The following is a 21,414-nucleotide window of genomic DNA, read 5'->3' on the forward strand; positions in this document are numbered from 1 at the left end:
TCCCAGTCAGGCAGTCACAAACTAGAGGGGCATATCGAGATTTAAACATGCCATTGAATAGTTTCAATGAATCTCATCCAATCCTAGGAATTCTCAATACATTTAGGACTAATAGTTAGGTTTTATGATGGAGAATTAGTGAATCGTCATTCACTTACCTTCAATATATTTGCATGTTAGATTATGGCATCCCTTTTCTAATATGTAAATGTTATTGTTGGATCCTAGCCCTAATTTTTCTTATTGGGTGATAATTAGGGATTTATATTCTAATCTATCTTTGTCCTTTTTATTTGTAGATGTCGAACGCGAACAACGCTGCTACTAGTTCTTTCACGTTGATGAGCCTTTGCCAAAAGGTCACCTTCGATGGAACGAACTTTAGCGAATGGATAAGATACATTCGCACCATTGCTCGCTATGAGGATAAGGAGTATGTCCTCGATGAGAAGCTCGAGAAGATCAACCCTGAAATCGCTACTCCGGCTGAAATTACCGCTTTTGAAACTCATGAGCGAGATGCAACGAAGGTACATTGCATCATGATAGCCACCATGAACTCCGAATTCCAAAAGTCCTACGAGGACATGTACCCGTACGAGATGCATCATGACTTATTGGAGAGATACCACCAAAACGCGAGACAAGAGCGTTATGAGATTTTCACTAACATGATTTCCGCTGAGATGGGTCATGGAGAATCTCTTACCGTGCACCTGCAAAAGATGCAAAGGTATGTCGACCGCCTTCGCAAGTTAAATGTTGACTTTGGGGAAGACTTGGCGATCGAAATGGTGCTTCACTCTTTGCCTACGATGTACAATCAATTTAGGATGACTTACCACATGAACAAAGAGGAGGTCACCCTAAGCTAACTCCAAGGTCTCTTGAGGGTCGCTGAGAGCAACTTCAAAAACAAGTCTGTTGCACAAACTCCCAATCCACCCGCTGCTCCTGTCTTGGCTATTGGTCAAGGAAAGGGAAAGAAGAGGAAGGCTTCGTCTAAGAACTATCGCAAGGTTAAAGCCCGAGATGGTGCCTCTTCTAGTGGGACCAAAGTTGATCCCGCTAAGCCCTGCCCTAACCTGAAGGAGGCAGAGTGCCACCACTGCCACAAGATAGGACATTAGAAGAGAAGCTGCCCGGAATACCTGCAAGCCATCAAGGAAGGAAAGATCAAGCCATCTTTCTCAGGTATATATACAATCAAATCTAACGATTCTAATCATGCTATTTCTTGGGTTCTTGATACCGGTTGTGGTTATCACATTTGTTGTAATGTGCAGGGACTAAGAAGATGTAGGGATGTGGAGGAAGGAAGAATCAATCTAATCATGGGGAATAGAAGATCGTCGCCTGTGACCAAGATTGGAGTGTATTCTTTAGTGCTTAGAAATAATTTATGTTTAGATTTGAACAATTGTTGCTATTCGCCAGAAATGGCTAGAAACATCATTTCATTTCATGGTTTATATAGACAAGGTTTTAGATTTTCTTTTAATAATGAGAATGGTTCTATTTTGGCTTATCTAAATGGTGTCTTTTACTTTGAAGCTATACCATGTAATGGAATTTATGAAACTGTTATGATTGTTGATAACATAGGAAATGATGTTTTGAATATAGATTCTTCCACTAGTATGGATAAAGCATACTAGTGGCATTGTTGTCTTGGACATGTCAACAAGAAACGCATAGCCCAACTCCAAAAGGATGGAGTGTTGGATTCATTCGACCTTAGGGAAGATGACACGTGCGAGTCTTGTTTACTTGGAAAGATGACTAAATCACCCTTCACGAGTACGTGTGAAAGGGGTGAGGGTCTATTGGACTTAATACATACCGATGTATGTGGACCGTTTAGATCAACCACGAAGGATGGGAACCGCTTCTACGTGACTTTTACCGATGATTATAGTAGATATGGGTATATCTATTTAATCAAGCAACAGTCAGAAACCTTTGAAAAGTTCAAAGAGTTCAAGAATGAAGTGGAGAATCAATTGGGCAGGAAAATCAAGATGCTTCGATCCGATCGAGGAGGAGAGTACCTAAGTCTTGAATTCCACGATTATCTCAAGGAGTGTGGAATAGTTTCGCAATTGATGCCTCCTAGGACACCGTAGTTGAATGGTGTGGCAGAAAGGCGTAATCGAACCTTATTGGATATGGTTCGCTCTATGATGAGTCATGCTTCACTACCTATCTCTTTTTGGGGGTATGCCTTAAAGACTGCCACCCATATCCATAACCGAGTCCCTACTAAGAAGGTTGCCAAAACACCTCACGAGATGTGGACAGGGAAAGCTCCCTCGTTGGCACATATCAAGGTTTGGGGTTGCGAGGCTTTCGTAAGACGAGATACTCACGACAAGCTCGAACCCTGAAGTAAGCGATGTATTTTCATCGGCTACCCGCAGACATCCTTTGGATATCTCTTCTATAGACCGAAGGACAATGTTGTTTTTGTTGTGATGAGAGGAGTTTTCCGAGAGCGAGAACTCATAAGCCAAGGAGACAGTGGGAGGCAAATCGAGCTTGAAGAGATTCAAGAGTCGATAGATGAAGGAACCTCTACCGCTGGCACTCAACCCGAGGAGGAAACTCCGGTTGAACCGATTGACGAATCCTTACCTCTTAGACGTTCCGATAGAGTTAGAGTTCTACCCCAGTTTTATGGTTTTCATATTTCCACCGAAGGGGACACGTATATTAGTGATGGTTCACTAATAAATCTTGATGAACCTAATAGCTATAAGGAAGCCATGGCAGGCCCGGAGTCTACGAAATGGAAAGAGGCAATGGATAGCGAGATCCAATCCATGTATGATAACCAAGTTTGGAATTTGGTTGATTGTGTGCCCGGATGTAAGACCGTTGGGTGCAAATGGAGCTTCAAGAAGAAGACCGACGTGGATGGAAACGTACACACATATAAAACGCGATTGGTTGCGAAGGGCTTTACTCAAACTCCCGGAGTTGACTATGATGAGACCTTCTCACCAGTTGCGAAGATAAAATCTATTAGAGTGATGCTAGCGATTGCCGCATTTCATGATTATGAGATTTGGCAAATGGATGTCAAGACCGCCTTCCTTAATGGAAAGTTGGCTGAGGATGTTTACATGGCTCAGCCATAGGGGTTTGTGGATCCGAAGCATCCGAATAGAGTGTGTACGCTTGAGAAGTCCATTTATGGACTTAAGCAAGCGTCTCGCAGATGGAATCTTTGCTTTGATGAGAAAGTCAAAGAGTTTGGATTTGTACGAAGCGAAGATGAGTCTTGTGTATATGTCAAAGCCAGTGGGAGTATAGTAAGCTGCCTCGTTCTATATGTCGATGACATATTACTCATAGGAAACGATATCCCGACTTTGCAGGAGGTTAAGTCCTGGCTCGGGAAGTGATTCGCTATGAAGGACCTCGGAAAGGCTTCTTACATTTTGGGAATAAGGATAGTAAGAGAAAGAAGTAAGAGACTAATTGGACTTAGTCAGAACACTTACTTGGAGAAGGTACTAAAACGTTTTAGTATGGAAAACTCAAAGAAGGGAGAATTACCGATACAAAATAATGCCAAGATGAGTAAGACTCAAAGTCCGAGTACCGAAGCTGAGATAGCATAAATGAGCCGAGTACCATACGCTTCCGCAGTTGGCTCAATCATGTACGCTATGACTTGTACTCGCCTTGATGTAGCCTTCGCTTTGAGCATGGTTAGCAGATATCAAGGGAACCCTGGCAGAGCCCATTGGATTGCGGTGAAGAATATCCTTAAGTACCTTCGGAGGACAAAGGAATGGTTCTTAGTCCTCGGAGGGAGTGATGACTTGAAGGTGCGAGGGTATAGCGACGCCAGCTTTCAGACCGACAGGGATAACTACCGTTCGCAGTCGGGTTGGGTCTTTACCCTAAATGGAGGAGCAGTGACATGGAAAAGTTCCAAGCAGGAAACCGTAGCTGATTCAACGTGCGAATCAGAGTACATTGCAGCGAGCGAAGCGTCGAAGGAGGCAATATGGCTGAAGAACTTCATCGGTGATCTTGGAGTTGTACTTGCCATAAAGGAGCCCATGGAGATTTTCTGTGATAACGAAGGAGCGGTTGCCTTGACCAAGGAACCGAGGGATCATGGTAGATCACGACATATCGACAGAAAATATCACTTCATTAGACATCGTGTAGAAGAAGGACAACTCGTAGTGAAGAGGATATCATCAGAAGATAACCCAGCAGATCCCCTTACGAAGGGACTGAGTAGGGTTAAGCACTTGCAGCATGCTAGGAGTATTGGGCTGAAGGATGATATTAGCATAGATTAGATAGTATTAGAAACGTGTAATAGATAAATGTAATTAACATTTGATGATTAAATAAAGGAGTTTTATTTATGAGTAATGTTACTATCTTATGTTAAATGTTTAGCTATTGGTTCACTTTGCATGTTTTGACTTCCAGAATAATTGAGTTTATTAGGAATAATCGAATTGTTCAAATTGTCCACAATCGTTCATATGTTGGAAGTAGATATGAATGAAGATTGTCATGAATCGGTGCGTAGATTGTCTAAATGGTATTAGACATAACAAAGGGTTGTTGCGACATTCATGAGTGCTTATGAAATGGTTTTGAGCATTGGAACAAACCCGCGCTTGCTTGAATCACCTTATGGAATATGATATAAAAGGGTGATCGCGAGACGATAATATCATATAGTCTTAAGACCTAGATATATGGTTTATTATTTGCTAATTGATTGTACATTGATAATGCGAAAACGCATTGGTAACTCAATGTTATAAAACGCATTGTTGTGTATAGTTGATTATTGAATAAGTAAATGCATATAAGTCGAAGTTTATCTGTAACTTTTATCTAAGAAGGTAGAAGCGATATCTTGGCCGCTCGATGATTTGATTTGATTTATGTGTTGGGCCCGGTCAGAACTGAATTGATGTGTTCGATTAAGTTCTATGTCAAATAAATCAGAGATCGAGAAACCTAAATGCTTGACTAACCATTCCATAGGATTGTCAGCATGATATCTAACAGAGGATTGTATGATCCCTTATCTAAAGGACAAGATTGATTAGATCAGAGTTTGACAGCGTCTTTGAGAGCTACGATTGCAAACCAAATTGTACTTGTGCATATAGTTACTAGACTTATCCAAGTGGGAGACTGTTGAATAGTGTCTAAGGCTGCAACTACATTAGGCAAGTATTTGACCCGGTTGTGCATGGTCCTTTTGGGTTGCCTTCACCATAGCAACTTGATAGGATGATTTATTAAGAGAGAGTAAATATTATTAGTATATTATGAGAATAATATAAAGAATAATATATTGTTATTTGATTAATATAAGTCATAGAATTAATTGGAATTAATTTGGTGACTTAAAGAGATTAATTAAATAAGAGGGTATAAACTGTCAATTGTTTGATAGTTAAACTTTAGACTGTAAATCCATATTGGATAGGGGTGGACGGATTCTAGAAGCTAAAGGATAGCTTCAAATCATCCAAGGCTATCTAAGTAATGGATTTGGATTGCTTTAAGAGAAGATTATCCAATTAGGGTTTAGGTTGTAACCCTTAAGGAGTCTACAAGTATAAATAGACCCTATGGCTAAGGGAAATCGGTACTTCATCTAAAGAAAGAGAACCCTGGCCGATTTCCTTCCCTTTCCTCTCTCCCAAATCATCCTCCTTGCTAGTTGGTGTTTGTAAGCCATTAGAGGAGTGACAATTGTGACTCTAGAAGCTCCAAGACAACAAGATCAACAAGGAATTCAAAGGTATGATTCTAGATCTGTTTCAATATTGTTATTACACCTAAATAGTCATTAGAAGTCTTGGATTCAAAGCATGTTTGATTAGAAAGCCGAGATCCAAGCATTAGGGTTTTGCATGCGCACATAGGAAAGTTCTTATGGCTAAAACCCATCAGTTGTCGCCCTAGACTGGCCTAGTCTAGCTATAGCGAACAACTAAGGCGTGGGGGGTCACCTCGTACAGATCTATACACAAACTCCCGCTTTCCACCTAGGAAACTCTGATTATAACTACATGCTACGATTGCACACTCAGTGGTGCCAATCAACATGTCTCACTAGATTCTCAACTCCTTTTTCGTACCATGTTTAATGTTTACACATATGTTGTAGGTTTTGGATTCGAAAGGTACATATTTATATAAGTATAAGACGTTAAGTAATTTCACAACGATATAGTTTTGATCACAAGCACATGAATTACATTCCAAGCCCAATTTGCATGTAAATGGACCATGAAGGCCCAATAACATGTAAGAGGGTAACTTGGGCCCAATAGACATGTATATGGGCTACAAAAGCCCAATAAACATATAGTCCATAATTTAAGCCCAAATTAACATGTAATTGGGTCGCAAGGCCCACTAAACATGTCCTGGAACACATTGGGTTCAATATACACTTAGTTGGGCCCTTTGAGCCCAACGGCCAGGTATCGTGAATAATAAGCCCAATAATTGATTATCGACATAATTTGTTCGTTCGTTTTTGTTTCGTGGTTTGTTTTAGCTAAGGGTTTACTAGATTGAAGTTAAGAGTTTTCTTTTTGTAAAAATGACATTTTTACCCAATAATACTCAAATTTTTAGTTAAGGCCCAAAGTTGTGTAAAAATGACATTTTAGTCCATAAGTTATAAAAAGTTGCAGTTTTGTCCCAAATGTTTAGAAACTTACGGTTTTAGCACAAAAAGTTATTTTTTACATTTAGAACCCTGTTTTGCAAAAAAGTGCATTTTCAGCCCTTTGTTTGTAAAAGTATACATTTTCGGCCCAATTTTGGAAAGTTTTACATTTTTGGTCCATTTTGAAAATAAATGTTATTTTCACCTCCAAATTTGGTTTATTTACATTCATGACTCCAAATTTGGCCAAATAATAATTTAAACCTTAAAACTTCATGTTTTCGCAAAATGGGCCCAAAGGCCGTGAGGCCCAAATGTTTGGCCCAATAAGCCTAAATTTGTATTTTTGAGCCTTGTAAAAGTATGTTTAGCATATAAATATCTTTTTGATACATATAGGACCTGTTTGGCCCCCTTTAAAACATAATTTTTTCTTTTTACCCCTTATCTTTTTTTTTCTTGACAAATTTTGACACTTAACAAGATTTTTGTTGAATTCTTTTGTATCTTAAACATGTGTTCTTCTTTGGCTTGGTAATATGATATGTATAATGTAATAGTTCATAGATCCTTTCTAGATAATACTTAAATTTCGAGATTTGCTAAGATCTAACCCATTATTACCAAATAAAACAAGTATTCACACAAAACATGCATATAACACATAAATCTACTCATTTTCTTGTATTCTCCCCCAAAAATCATATGAAAACCAAAAACAAGGGGGTATGAACTCACCTTCGCTTTGATGATTCAGTTTTGAAGAAGAAATGGAGAGAGTTTTCAATCCTAATAAGTTTCCTTGAGTTGATCTCGAGTTCTATGAGGTCCAAGAGTATGCATCACGAAATAATGTGGGTTAAGAAGAGATTTTTGGATGAATTCAAGAAGTTAACCCATAGATCTAAGTAAGAACTTACCAAGGTTGGTGGTGTTAGTGAAGGATCCTCTTGAAGCACATGGAAATCTTAAAAAATTTTATGAAAGGAAGGAGATGTTCTTGAGTGTTTGAGAGAGTTTGAAGAGAAAATTGAAGATGGTGGTGTGGGTGTGTGGTCTCGGCCAAGAATAGAAGAAAAGGCGAGCGAAAGAGAGTTGAGATGATAGGCACATGGAAACATGAGAGTTCATAGATGTATGTTGTGTATATTTCATGGTTGACTAAAGGTTATTAGTGAGGCGGCACTTCACTAATCACCCTTGTATTATATATTTTTTTAACAATGGGCCGAGAGTGGGCTAAAGGGAGAAGAAATAGGTTAACTTGGCCCACTTCTAATCTTGGTTCGAGACTTTAAGGCCCATAGAGAAAGTTTTCGGCCCGTTGGGCCCTTTGAAGCATTCACGACCCAATTTGAATACAAGAATGGCTTATGACTAACTAATGGTTAATTGGATAATTATGGCCCAATAAAGCCCATTAGGGTTAGAATGAATCATTCTAGGCCAAAATGGTGCAAAATGATTTAGATTTATTAATTGGGTCCAATTAGGATCCAATTAGGGCTTCTAAGTCCAATGAGGTTGAATTGGGTGCTTATTGGTCCATTACGCCCAATAAGGAACTCCTAGTCCACCATGGACTTAAACCATGGATCTTAGGGCTTCAGACTCTTTGATGAACATGAATGGTGAATCTAAAGGTGCATTGAGTGAGATTTACTTAGAATATAAGTTTTACAATAGTTGAATGGTTACACAGGAATAGAATTTCCTAGCTAAAATGCCAGTTGTGATAGTTACTGTTCATTAATTCATTTTGAGCCCAATTACGTGAGTGTTACTGTTCATCAATCATACTTTGAGCCCAACATCTTGTTTCAATCTGATACCTTTAATTGAGCCTAAAGATTTTTCAAGAACAATTCAATATTTCTGCTTGAGTCGTCTTTTTTTTTTATCGTAAGAATTGATCGGTTGTACATTTATCTGTTCACCATACGCATTATTCGAGTTCCTGTGTATCGGTTTATTCTTGTCGTTCTAGCAAATCGATTAATCTTGTTTGTGATTCTAAACTTGTGAATCAGTTTTATTTTATGTGTTTAATCTCAAATAGATGATTATCAAGTTATGACTAAGAAATTGAATATTGGATCTTTGATTTTGATGAAATTGATCAAGAACTTTCAAATTTTTGTGATGAACATGTGAAGAACAATTGAAAAATCATGCATTGATCTGAAATTTTGTGTTAGATTCACCAACTTTGTTTTTGTTGACCATTGATTTCGAAAAGTCAAATCTAGCACAAATGTCAAATTCGATTTTCAGGTGATGAATCAATGAATTGGAGGTTGAAATTGTTGAATACAAGTTAAACATTAGCTATGAGTGTCCAAATCAAGTCTAATTTTGGTTTAATTTTGGAATTGAATGGGATTACGTTCTTGATGAAGAACTCTATGAGTTGGTTCGCTTATGGTTCTTGAACGTGATTTGGAAATCGAAACTCGATTTGGGAACGAATTAAATGGTCAAAAACTTTATTTCTTTGTTGATGATCAATAGATTGGAATCGATGGTTAGTAATTCAAACACATGCTTGATGGTCGACGATTGATAACGAACATATGACAAAATTTGATTTTTGATTTCGAAAGGTGTTGGAATTGATTGTTGGATTCATCTGGTTTTGTCAGTCGATTGTGTTTGGGAAGTTAATAGTCGAAGCCTGAGTTGGTTTTGATTTCGATGGTTCGTTGGTTAAAATAAGTGGTTGTTGGTATTGGTTTTGGGTTGGTGAATGAAAAGTGAAGAGGTCAATTGTCGATGTTCAAAGGGCTTGGTTTAATGGGAATGATGGTTGACGATGATCAAAGAGCGAGGGTCTTTGAATGGCCTGATGGTTGGTTGACGATTCGTGATTGAAAAAGTGAATGATTGGGTTGGTGTAGTCTTGATATCGATAGTCAAAGGCTTGGAATCAAGATTTCAATCTTGATGGATTGAAGTCTGAATACATTATCGATGGTCATTAGGTAGTATGCGCTTTTGAATGGCTTTGATATCGATTAATGTAAGCCTGATTTCGAATGGGTTAATGGTCAAAACTGATTTGGAAAGTTGAGCATCGAGACTAAGACATCGACACATGGTTTAGTGATTTCGAAAGGTTGTTTGTCAATTTAGAAAGCTTGATAACGAGTTGGGAAGGGTTGATAAAGTTGAAATGGAAAGTCTTCGTTACTTGGGTAATGAATTCAAGAAGAAAGCAATTGTTTTGAATAACACCCTTGAAGTTTTGTAGAAATGGCAGTTTAAACTCATTTCGAAATAAGGACCTTATTTCGATAGTTTGGAGATGAGTAACAATATTTTCATTTCAAGCCCTTACACTCTAGTCGAATTTACAGTTTATACCCATATTCGACATTGGGGTATAATTTCGATATTTTGAAGAATTGTGAAGAAGTTTCATTCCGAACCCCTGAAGTTTGTACGAAATGGCAGAATTTACCCAACTTCGAATTTGGGGTGAAATTATGAGAAATGGAATAATTTTCAAAACAGTCCCCTGCAATTAATGCGAATTGACGCTTTCTACCTAGTTTTGCAAATTGGGGAGTGTTTCACATTTTTGGCTATTTTGGGCGCACCGGGTCACTATAGAATTTTGAAATTTACAATTTCTACCCAAATTTGTAAATTTTGTCAAAGGCGGTTCGTGAACGAAGCTGAAAATTGAAGAATTTTTGGATTTTCGGGATTGAAGAAAAATGTTTATGCCATGTGTTAAGGGGGTGTTTTGGATAGAAAAATTCAGAATTGAGCGAATTTTCATTCCCTTTTTGGTTTTATAGTCATTTTTCGATTATAAAAAGGGGGAGAGATTTAGATATGGAAATTCGAATGTTGAATTTTTCATATTTCGAACTAGAAGACCGGAGTGACCTCGAGTATTTGAAGCTTATGAAATGATTCAATTGGAGATTCGGAAGTGATTTCCGCTCATGATGGGTTTGGATTTCTTGAAGATTTTTGGGGTGTGCATTTATGCTCAAATTTTAAGTAATCATTTTGGAGATTTGGATACTCCTAATTATCCTTTGATGCTCGGTTTGTATGGTCTCACATTTTAGAGCCCGAATTGAAAATTCATTGAAGAATTGAGGATTTGAAGTTCACTTCTACACGTGTCATGTTTGAGGCTCGGTTCATGAAGTTGCTCGAATTTGGAAGATTTGAAGCGGGTCATCCATTCCTAACTTTGATGGGGAGAATGTTGGGTACAAAGTTATTCATGTATGACTTTGTAAATGGTTTGACTTTTGTAGACCCACTTGCATGTGGTAGAGTAGCCTTGTGACATGATATATATATATATATATATATATATATATATATATATATATATAGAGAGAGAGAGAGAGACATGTAAACACCTCTATATAAGGGGGTTCATACCACTTGTAGAGGTGTGCTTGAGAGATGTAACATTGAGAGAGTTAGTGTGTGTTAATTATGTAGATTTAGAACTAGATCCCTTTTTGTAACACCTTTCATAGTCAAATGCATCTGTTAAACACCCAATTCGACGTGTTCTTTGTATGTTCTTGAATTCTGCATGCCAAATCAATGCTCATAATTCACATCAAGTCTTACTCAACTTAATAGTACTATGAATAGGGAATTTCCCTTTTTTGAATTCTCCGGAAGTGTTTATGTTGCATAAATATATAGTTTTTCACAAAAAACTGGCAACAGAAGCTTTAAAATTTCATATAAATTTCGAGTATGACAACAAAATAAAACATCAAGGATCCTTTTAAAGAAGTTAGAATGATGTTACAACAACCATAGGGTGTTTAGAAATAACAACCTTTGATGCCTTTGGACCCTCTTAGATTTGGGGTGTTGAAGTAGATGGCAAGAACAATAATCTTGATCTTCTGTACAAGTAATCCACCAACAAGAATAAGGTACTCAAAATGCTAGTTTTCCTCTTGGATGGATTTGTTCTTTAAGCCTTAAGTGCTTAAACAATTAAGCACTAGAAAGAAAGACACAAAGTAAGCAATAAAATCTAAAACACCAACTTCAAAATTGGAGAGAGGCTGGCTCTCCCTTAGTTACTCTTCGCTTTAGAGAGAAATAGAAAGGAGAAGGACCAAAAGAACTTGCTTCATTTCATGCACAAGAGTCCCCGTTTATGCACCCATGTAAAGTAAAGTCAGACCATTAAAATACTCTAAAGTATTTTTAAAGCATAAACTGAAAGGGGGACAAAGTATAGACACCAACTTGGGAAGAAAATACAAGCAATCTTCCATACACTAGGCCATTTTGGCCATGATGACTTTGAAAAGACAAAAATTGTCTCCAACTTTATTAACCATGGTAGAGTAAGTCTTTAACTTAATCATGGTTAACCAAAGGGACCAAAAGTTTGTACATGACTTATTATATGATTCCATATCATATAATAGCTAGGTTCTAGTTTCTTTTATTATTATTTTCAAAAAAAATATTATTCTCTAATTAAATAAAAGAGTTGAATTTATATGTCAATATCAAATATATAAAAAATATTAAATAAGTATCAACTTGATTAAGGTGTGACCCTATAGGATCTTATGTTATTAGCAATGTTATTCAATAATGATTCTTGAGCGTATAGGTTCAACAATCTCCCACTTGCACAAGATTCATTATAGACTGACATAGACAGTAGCTGACGTCTAGCAACGGGCTACTACCTCTAACAACATATGAAGGTGTGTCATCAATCAATATCCAATTTCAGGAGCTCACCATCTATAATTGAAGTATAAGGTAAGTGTATCAATATTCACTTTGCTACAGACATCATGTTGGATATGAGACATGGAACGTGATCATCCTCATTTTCCATCCAACTTATAAGAAAGGCGCCTTAGATGTGTAACTCTCAACAAATAAGAGGAACAAATCCCATCATGACTACATACATACTCTCATATAGTTCATGCTCTATCCAATGGAGGCTTTTATAACTACACAGTTACGAACAACTTTTAACCATGTCAAAGTATAACAATCTCCATACTTGAGTTCTCTAACATGCATCTCAGGTCGAAAGACATAAAGATATTTACCTGTGATCAAGATTCACTTATGATATCGATCCATGAATTAACTCTTGATGTGGTTCATTTCCAATAGTTGTTCTCAAACAAGTACATATGAATTTGGATGCAACACTTTGCTATTTCACCTCTTGAAATCACCCAAGCCGATTCATATTAGTCTTAATTCACAATTTCTCCCGCAACAGTGACTGAATATGGACAAATTTTGAATAATTACATTACTCAAGGATTAAATAACAAGCTAATATATAACACAATAATATTCAACACAAAAGAGATATCTCATATTTAGAGGAGATTACATATCATTTTTACATAGTTCTGCATATCGAGATATTAGTCAAGTACAGATTTAAATCCAAGCACTAGCTAATCGTAGACCGATTCCTTTTGCATGACTCTTAAACTTGCTTTGAGGTAGAGCCTTCATGAACGGATCTGCTAGATTATCATCTATATGAATCTTTTCAAAGCGTACTTTTCCCAATTCTAATTCCTGACAAATGAAATTGAATTTTCATTGAATGTGTCTAGGCTTGTTGGTAACTATCGGTTCTCTTGTGATAGCGATGGCACCAGTGATGTCACAAAGCATCTCAATGGAATTTTTAGTGCTTGGAAAACATCTAGATCACCGATGAGTTTCTTCATCCAATCAACTTCTTGAGCCGCTCCACATGCAGCTATGTACTCTGATTCTATTGTAGAAAGTGCAACCACTTCTTGCTTTGAACTCTTCCAGCCAATGGCTCCTCCATTAAGTGTGAACACATATCCTGACTGTGATCGTGAGTTATCTCGATCAGTGTTGACCCAGTAAGCCGTTCTTCAACTCCTCCATAGACCCAGTAACATATCTTTAGTTCTTCTTAAGTACTTAAGTATGTTATTAACAGCCACCCAATGTTTTTTGCTAGGATTAGCTTGACACCTACTAGTAATACTAATAGCATAAAACATACCGCCTTGTACATGTCATAACATACATAATTGAACCTACTGTTGAAGCATATGGTATGTGTTTCATTCTTTTGATCTCATCTTCAGTACTAGGGTTGTCAGGCTTAGAAAGAATGGTACCGAGCAGTGTGGGTACAATTACTCGTCTCGAGTTATCCATTGAAAAACGTTTTAAGACTTTTTCAATGGATGTACTCTGACTCAAACCATTGAGTCTTTGGGATCTATCTCGATAGAGCAGCATCCCCTAAATCTTTCATCTGAAAGGACTTGCTAAAGTAGGTCTTAGTCTCCTTCAATGTTGGGATATCTTTCCCGATCAGTAGTATGTCATCAACATATAGAATTAGAAAAACAATGTGGCTCTCACTTTCTTTGATGTGTACACATGGTTCATCGGGACTTTCTAAGAAACCAAACTTTTTGATGTTTTCGTCAAAACGATGATAATAGACCCAAGATGCTTGTTTCAATCCATAAATGGACTTCTTCAGTTTACACACCTTCTTTAGGTTATCCTATTTCACAAAACCTCCAGGTCGTTCCATATAAACATCTTCCTCAAGATATTCGTTAAGGAAAGAGGTTTTAGCATCCATTTGCCATATCTCATATTCATAAATCATAATATATAGCTATGGCCATGATAATCCTAATAGATTTAATCTTAGCAACTAGAGAGAAAGTATCTTCATAGTCAACACCTTGAATTTGAGTATATCCTTTCGCGACAAGTCGTGCTTTGTAAGTTTGTACATTTCTGTCCATGTTGATCTTTTTCTTTGAAGATCCACTTGCTTCCAACAGCCCTACTATTAGGAGGTAAGTCGACCAAGTCCCATACTTGATTGTCATTCATGGACTGAATTTTAGTTCTCTTAGCTTCAAACCATTTGTCAGACTCTGGGTCTGAAGTAGCAACCTTGTAATTGATGGGCTCACATTGATCCATCAAGAAGACTTCCTATTTAGGAATGACAAATCCAAATCTGTCAGGTTCTTGACGAGTTCTATTGGAGCATCGTACAGTTGGTGTGGTTTTCGGCATCTGAAGGATAATTTTTTTCAACAATGCTTTATTGATTATCATTCTCAACTAAAGGTTGTGTCTCTTGACTTTCTTTGTGGTCAAGGGGCTCCCACTTACTTTATGTGAGATAAAGTCAGTTTCAAGAAACACTGCTTTACAGGCTATGAACATCCGGTTTTCTTCTTTCTGGAAGAAGTAGTAACCCATGGTTTCTTTTCGATATCCCATAAAGATACACTTTTGAGATCTGGGGTCAAGCTTGTTAGAAGTTTCTCTTTTAACATATGCTTCACAACCCCATATCTTTAAGTAAGACATTAATGGAACCTTTCCATGCCATAACTCGTAGGGAGTCTTACTAACCTTTTTAGTTGGGTCCATGTTTACAATTCGAGAAGCAATTTCAAGGGCATAACCCCAAAGTGAATGAGGAAGGGAAATATGACTCATCATCTATCACACCATATCAAGTAGAGTACGATTTCTTCTTTCTGAGACACCATTATGCTAAGGTGTTCCCAGTGGAGTGAGTTGTGACACTATGCCACAATTCTTCAGATGTTCATCAAACCCATAGCTCAGATATTCACCACTACGATCTGATCGTATGGTTTTAATCTTTTTACCATGTTGATTCTGTACTTCATTTTTGAAAACGTTTAAGACATCGAATGCTTCATATTTTTGTTTCATGAGATAAACATATCAAAAACTACTGTAATCACCAGTAAATGTAATGAAGTATCCTTCACTGCTGTTGTTCATTATTCTAAAAGGTCCACATACATCAGTATATATGAGTCCAAATATATCCGAAGCTATTTCACCAACACCCGTAAAAGGAGCTTTGGTCATTCTGTCACATAGACATGATTCACATACATCAAAAGACTTTGAGCCTGTTGACTCTAAGATCCTATCCTTTTGGAGCTTAGCAATGCAAGTTTTACTTATGTGCCCAAGTCGACAATGCCATAAATAAGTTTTATTTGAGTCTAACTTTGTTTTCTTATTTAAGTTGAACATTGAATTATCCTTTTTGTATGAACCATTTAAATCGATTTCATATATTCCATTTTTGGGACTAGTCTCAAAATAGAACACATTATCTTTAAACACAAAAATGTTTTCAAAATCAAAGTCAAACTAATAATGAAGACCATGTTTATAAAAGCGAGAAGTAAAGATAATATTCCTAGTTATACTAGGTACATAACAACAACTATTCAAAATAAGATTAAGGCCATTTGGAAGCAAAAGATGATATTTCCCTATGGCTTTGTACTCAAGTGCCATTGCTAACATGAAGTTCCGAATTGCCATCTCTTAGTTCTCTAACATTCTTTAGTCCCTGCAAATCATTGCAGATGTTAGTACCACTTCCAATATCGAATACCCAAGAATTAGTATAGAATCCATGTAACTCAAATCACATATATACCTAAGGTGCCAACCTGGTTGGCCTTAATCTTCTTAAGTTCCTTTAGGTATTTGGGACATTTGCACTTCCAGTTTCCCTTTTCATTGTAGTGAAAGCAATCAGAGTTAGCAGCAGGCTTGGGTTTAGGAGTTGGGTTAGTAGAAGGAGGCTTCCCTTTACCCTTTCCCTTACCTTTGCCTTTCTTGGCAGCTTTTCCTTTCCCCTTACGGGTATTATTACCATTTTTCTTCATGGAGATTTGACCCTCATGGATCATCAACACTTGATTGTTCCCATATTTCTTGATGCTTGCCTCAACATTTTTGAGCATTTTATGAAGCTCATTGATTCTCCTCTCCCAGTCATTCACTGTGAAGTTCATCACAAATTGGTTGAATGACTTAGGCCACGAGGCTAAGATCACACTGGTCGCTAGCTCATCCCCAAATAGGAATCCGAGGCGGGAAATTTGCTCAACATAAGCTTTCATTTTAAGTACATGTGCACTCACAGAAGATCCCTCAACCATCTTGCAACCAATGAAAGCATTCTATGTCTCAAACCTCCCTTGCTTAGCCAAAACTTGAAACATGACTCTTAGTTGTTCAATCATTTCAAATGCTTCATGGAACTCAAAAGTTTTCTAAAGTTCAGGAGTCATAGTTGCAAGCATGATGCAAGCCACTTCGGTCGAATCATTAGCATGTTTCAGCCGAGCATCTTTCGATACTTTGGCAGCATTAGCTGGGAGCTCTTATGGGATAGGTTCATCAAGGACATAGTCCTCTTTCTCATCCTTAAGGACGATTATTAGTTGTCTGAACCAATCAAGAAAGTTGGGTACACTTAGTTTTTCTTTCTTGAGGATGGATCGGATGGTGAGTGATGAGGTGGTTACAGTTAGGGTAGTCATCTACAAAATAATAAGATTCATTTTAATATCTTTGATATAAATTCTTTTAAAAAATAATTACCCTTAAAATTAAATTTTGAAAAGTTAAGATCCACATCACCCAAAATAACTTGACGAGGTGACCTACAACTCAAGTGATTTTGTTTATCGGTAGGTTACGATAACCAATTACAACTCTTATGTAATTCTTATATGTATGGGATCCAAAAACATTACTTTGTTTTTAAATGGCATGTTTATCCCATCTATACCTCAAAACTCTTATGCTTAGGTGACCTTTATCACATAAGAAATTGATCAAATCATCCATTTAAAAAACATGTGAGTTATATTTCACAAATGGTTAGCTGACCTTTATCCCATAAGCAAATAAAAAACACCTTGACTATTTTTGACAACTCAAATGAATAAGGTGACCCTAAAATCCATATGAATTGCACAAAAATCCCAAGTGATATTTACGTGGATTGCATGGATTTGAAGTTTTGTAAATAAGGGTTTTTTTTTTATCAATGTTTTGTTATTCTAGCATTTTAAAACATTTTGTATGATGAATATTTCATGGTACATTTAAAGTCTTCCAAAAATCATAAAGTTGAATTTATTTTATATATAATTTTGTCGAATTTATATTCAATTTTAATTCGACGTTATACGGATTGGAAACAGTTTTTAACTTTGTTAATAAAACAACCTTTTATTATTGAGTTATGGAGTTTAGATTATGTTTTAAAAATATTTTAAACTTTTTTATATCCTTACAAGTTTGGCTACTTTAGAGTTTTAAAAAAATATTCAAAAACTCTTTTTAACAAGAAACTCAATTTAGACATCTTATGTTGAAACTTTTATATTAATCTCTAAACCCCAAGTTTGATGTTACTTTTTTCAAAATGTTTTAGCATGGCAAACATATTTTCATACATACAACAATTTACAACAATCAAAATAACCATCACATGCATGGATTTTAAAGTGTATAAACAAAGCCATTTTTCTACTAATATTTATTGTGAGCCATCACAACAAATATTAATTCATTTCCTAAAGGACTTAGCGGGACACTTCAAGGTCTTCAAAAAAGGTTCCATGTCTTCATATCTTCATAAGATCTTCAAGCCCCATCTTTTTACATTTTTATAAAATACAACTAGTCTAAAACTATTTTATTACATATAAAAATAAACACATGAAATAATACCTATTTATCTATTACATCATCATATGAATAAATAGTAACCAAAAATGTCTTAATGGCTTGTTTATACACAACAAACATATCAAACATACCAACGAACAACTCTTTCTTTTTTCTATGGCAACCTTTATATAATCAAAATGCATGAAAAATGGTTATATAAAAATAAACACTTTTAACAACAAGTTACCAAAGAAAACAAATATGGATATTTCTTTAGCCAAAAGGAATCCATGCTTGTTTTCCAAAAACTAAAGATTATCATACCATGAAAAATCATTCTAACATTTAATAGATGGCTCTTATACGACTGAAGGGTTTTGTTATATAAATATATAGTTTTTCACATAAAACGGGTAACAGAAGGTTTAAAATTTCTTATAAATTTGAGTATGACAACAAAACAAACCATCAAGGATCCTTTTAAAGAGGTTAGAATAATGTTACAGCAACCATAGGGTGTTTAGAAATAACAACCTGTGATGCCTTTGGACCCTCTTGGATTTTTGGTGTTGAAGTAGATGGCAAGTACAATAAGCTTGATCTTCTCTATAACTAATCCACCAACAAGAATAAGGTACTCAAAATGCGCGTTTTCCTCCTGTACGACTTTTTACTTTAAGCCTTAAGTGCTTAAACAATTAAGCACTAGAAGGAAGACACAAAGTAAGCACTAAAAGCTAAAACACCAACTTCAAAAGTGGAGAGAGGCTCTTCCTTAGGTGCTCTCGACTTTAGAGAGAAATAGAGAAGAGAAGGACCAAAAGAACTTGTTTCATTTCATGCACAAAAGGCCCCTTTTATACACCCATGAAAGTAAAGTCAAACCATTAATATAATCTAAAGTAGTTTAAAGCATAAACTGAAAGAGAGACAAAGTATGGACACCAACTTGGGAAGAAACCACAAGCAAACTCCCATACACTAGGCCATTTCGGCCATGATGACTTGGAAAAGACAAAACTTGTCTCAAACTTTCTGAACCATGGTAGAGTAAGTATTTAACTTAATCATGGTTAACCAAAGGGTCCAAAATTTTGTACATGACTTGTTATATGATACCATATCATATAATAGCTAGGTTCTAGTTTCTTTTATTATTATTTTCATAAAAGAATAATTATTCTCTAATTAAATATAAGAATTGAATTTATTTATTAATATCAAATATATAATAAATACTCAATAAGTACCAACTTGATTAAGATGTGACCCTATAGAATCATATGTTATTAGCAATGTTATTCAATAATGATTCTTGAGCATATAGGTTCAGCATTCTCCGTAATGAAATGCTTCAGTATTTTATCCAAATATCTACTTTTACTAAGATGAATAAGACAATCCTTTCTATCCCAATAAAACCTTATTCCTAGAATATAGGTCGTTCCCCTAGATCATTAATAGAGAAACACTTTCCAATCCAAGACTTAACTTCCTACAAAGTTAGAATGTTATTTCCTATAAGGAGTATGTCATCAACATACAAGACTAGGAAGGTCACTATACTCCTACTAGCTTGGACATATACACGATAATCATCTTCACTTCTAGAGAATCCAAAATCTTTGAATTTCTCGTGGAAACAAGGATTCCAGCTGTGATATGCTTTTTTCAAACCATAAATGGATTTTTCAAGCTTACATACCCTATCAGGAAACTTGGCATGTACAAAACCCTTTGGTTGACTCAAGTAGACATCCTCCGATAACCTCCCTTTTAGGAAAGTAGTTTTAACATCCATCTGCCATATTTCATAATCATGAAATGCAGCTACGTCAATCATGATTCTAATAGAATTTAGCTTAGCTACTGACGAGAATGTATTATCATAGTCAATCCCTTGTGTTTGAGTAAATCTATTCACAACCAGCCTAACTTTATAGATGTATACTTTTACATCTATGTTGGTCTTCTTGTTAAATATCCATTTGCACCCGATTGTCTTTCGATCAAGAATATGATCAACCAGGTCCCATACTTTTTTTTTTATCATAAATTGATTGAATCTCACTCTCTATTTCTTCCTTCCATTTAGCAGCCTCAGGGTCGGCCATCGCTTCCTTATAGTTAGTTGGATCGTCCAAATTTACCAGTGTTTTATCACTGATAAACGTGTCACCATCCTATGTAATATGGAATCCATAGAATGTAGGTGGCATGCTAACCCTACCGGATCGGAGAAGGGGTAATGAGTGGTCAATTCGATCAAATGGAATTTCCTCCTTAGGTTGAGTGTTAGTGTTCTATGAGGATCCTTTATTGGATTTCTTCAAGATCAATATCACTCCCACTGTCCTCTTTGAATACAAGCTCTCTCTCATGAAAGACTCCCTTTCGAGCTACGAAGACCACATTCTCACTAGGTTTGTAGAACAAGTATCTAAAGGACTTATGTAGGTAGCCAAGGAAATAACACTTCTTGGCTCTGGGTTAATGTTTTCTGTGAGTCTTTCTTCTTACGAGTACTTCACAAGCCTTGACCTTGATATGTGGAAGCAAGGGAACTTTCCTTATCTACATCTCATGAGGTGTTCTGGAAACCTTCTTTTTTGGAACACGATTCGTTATATGGGAGGTCGTCACTAAGGCATACCCCTAGAAATGAGTAGGAAAAGAAGCTCGAGTTATCATGGAATGAACCATATCTAGTAAGGTTGGATTATATCTTTCAGCCACACCATTAAGTTGTGGTGTTCTGTGAGAAGTTAATTGTGAAACAGTTCCACATTCCTTAAGATAATCATGGAACTCGATGCTAAGATACTCACCACTTCTATCAGATCTGAGCATCTTTATCTTCTACCCTATTGATTGTCGACTTCGTGCTTAAACTCTTTGAACTATTCAAAAGGTTTCTGATTTATGTTTGATTAAGTAGATATAACCATATCTGCTATAATCATCTGTAAACGTCACATAATATCGATTAACATCTTTTATGGTTGATCTGAATGGGCCACACACATCCATATGGTTGAGGTCCAACAATCCAGTGAAATGTGATTTTGTCATATTACCCAGTAAAAAAGATTCACATTCATTGTCTTTCCAAGATCAAATAATTCCAACACTCCATCCTTTTGGAGTTGGGTGATGCGTTTCGTGTTTATGTGCCCAAGACGGCAATGTAACAAGAATATCTT

The sequence above is a fragment of the Lactuca serriola genome, chromosome 7 (genome assembly GCF_051521515.1).
Source record: "Lactuca serriola cultivar US96UC23 chromosome 7, Lser_US96UC23_V15, whole genome shotgun sequence".
In the NCBI taxonomy this organism is placed as follows: domain Eukaryota; kingdom Viridiplantae; phylum Streptophyta; class Magnoliopsida; order Asterales; family Asteraceae; genus Lactuca; species Lactuca serriola.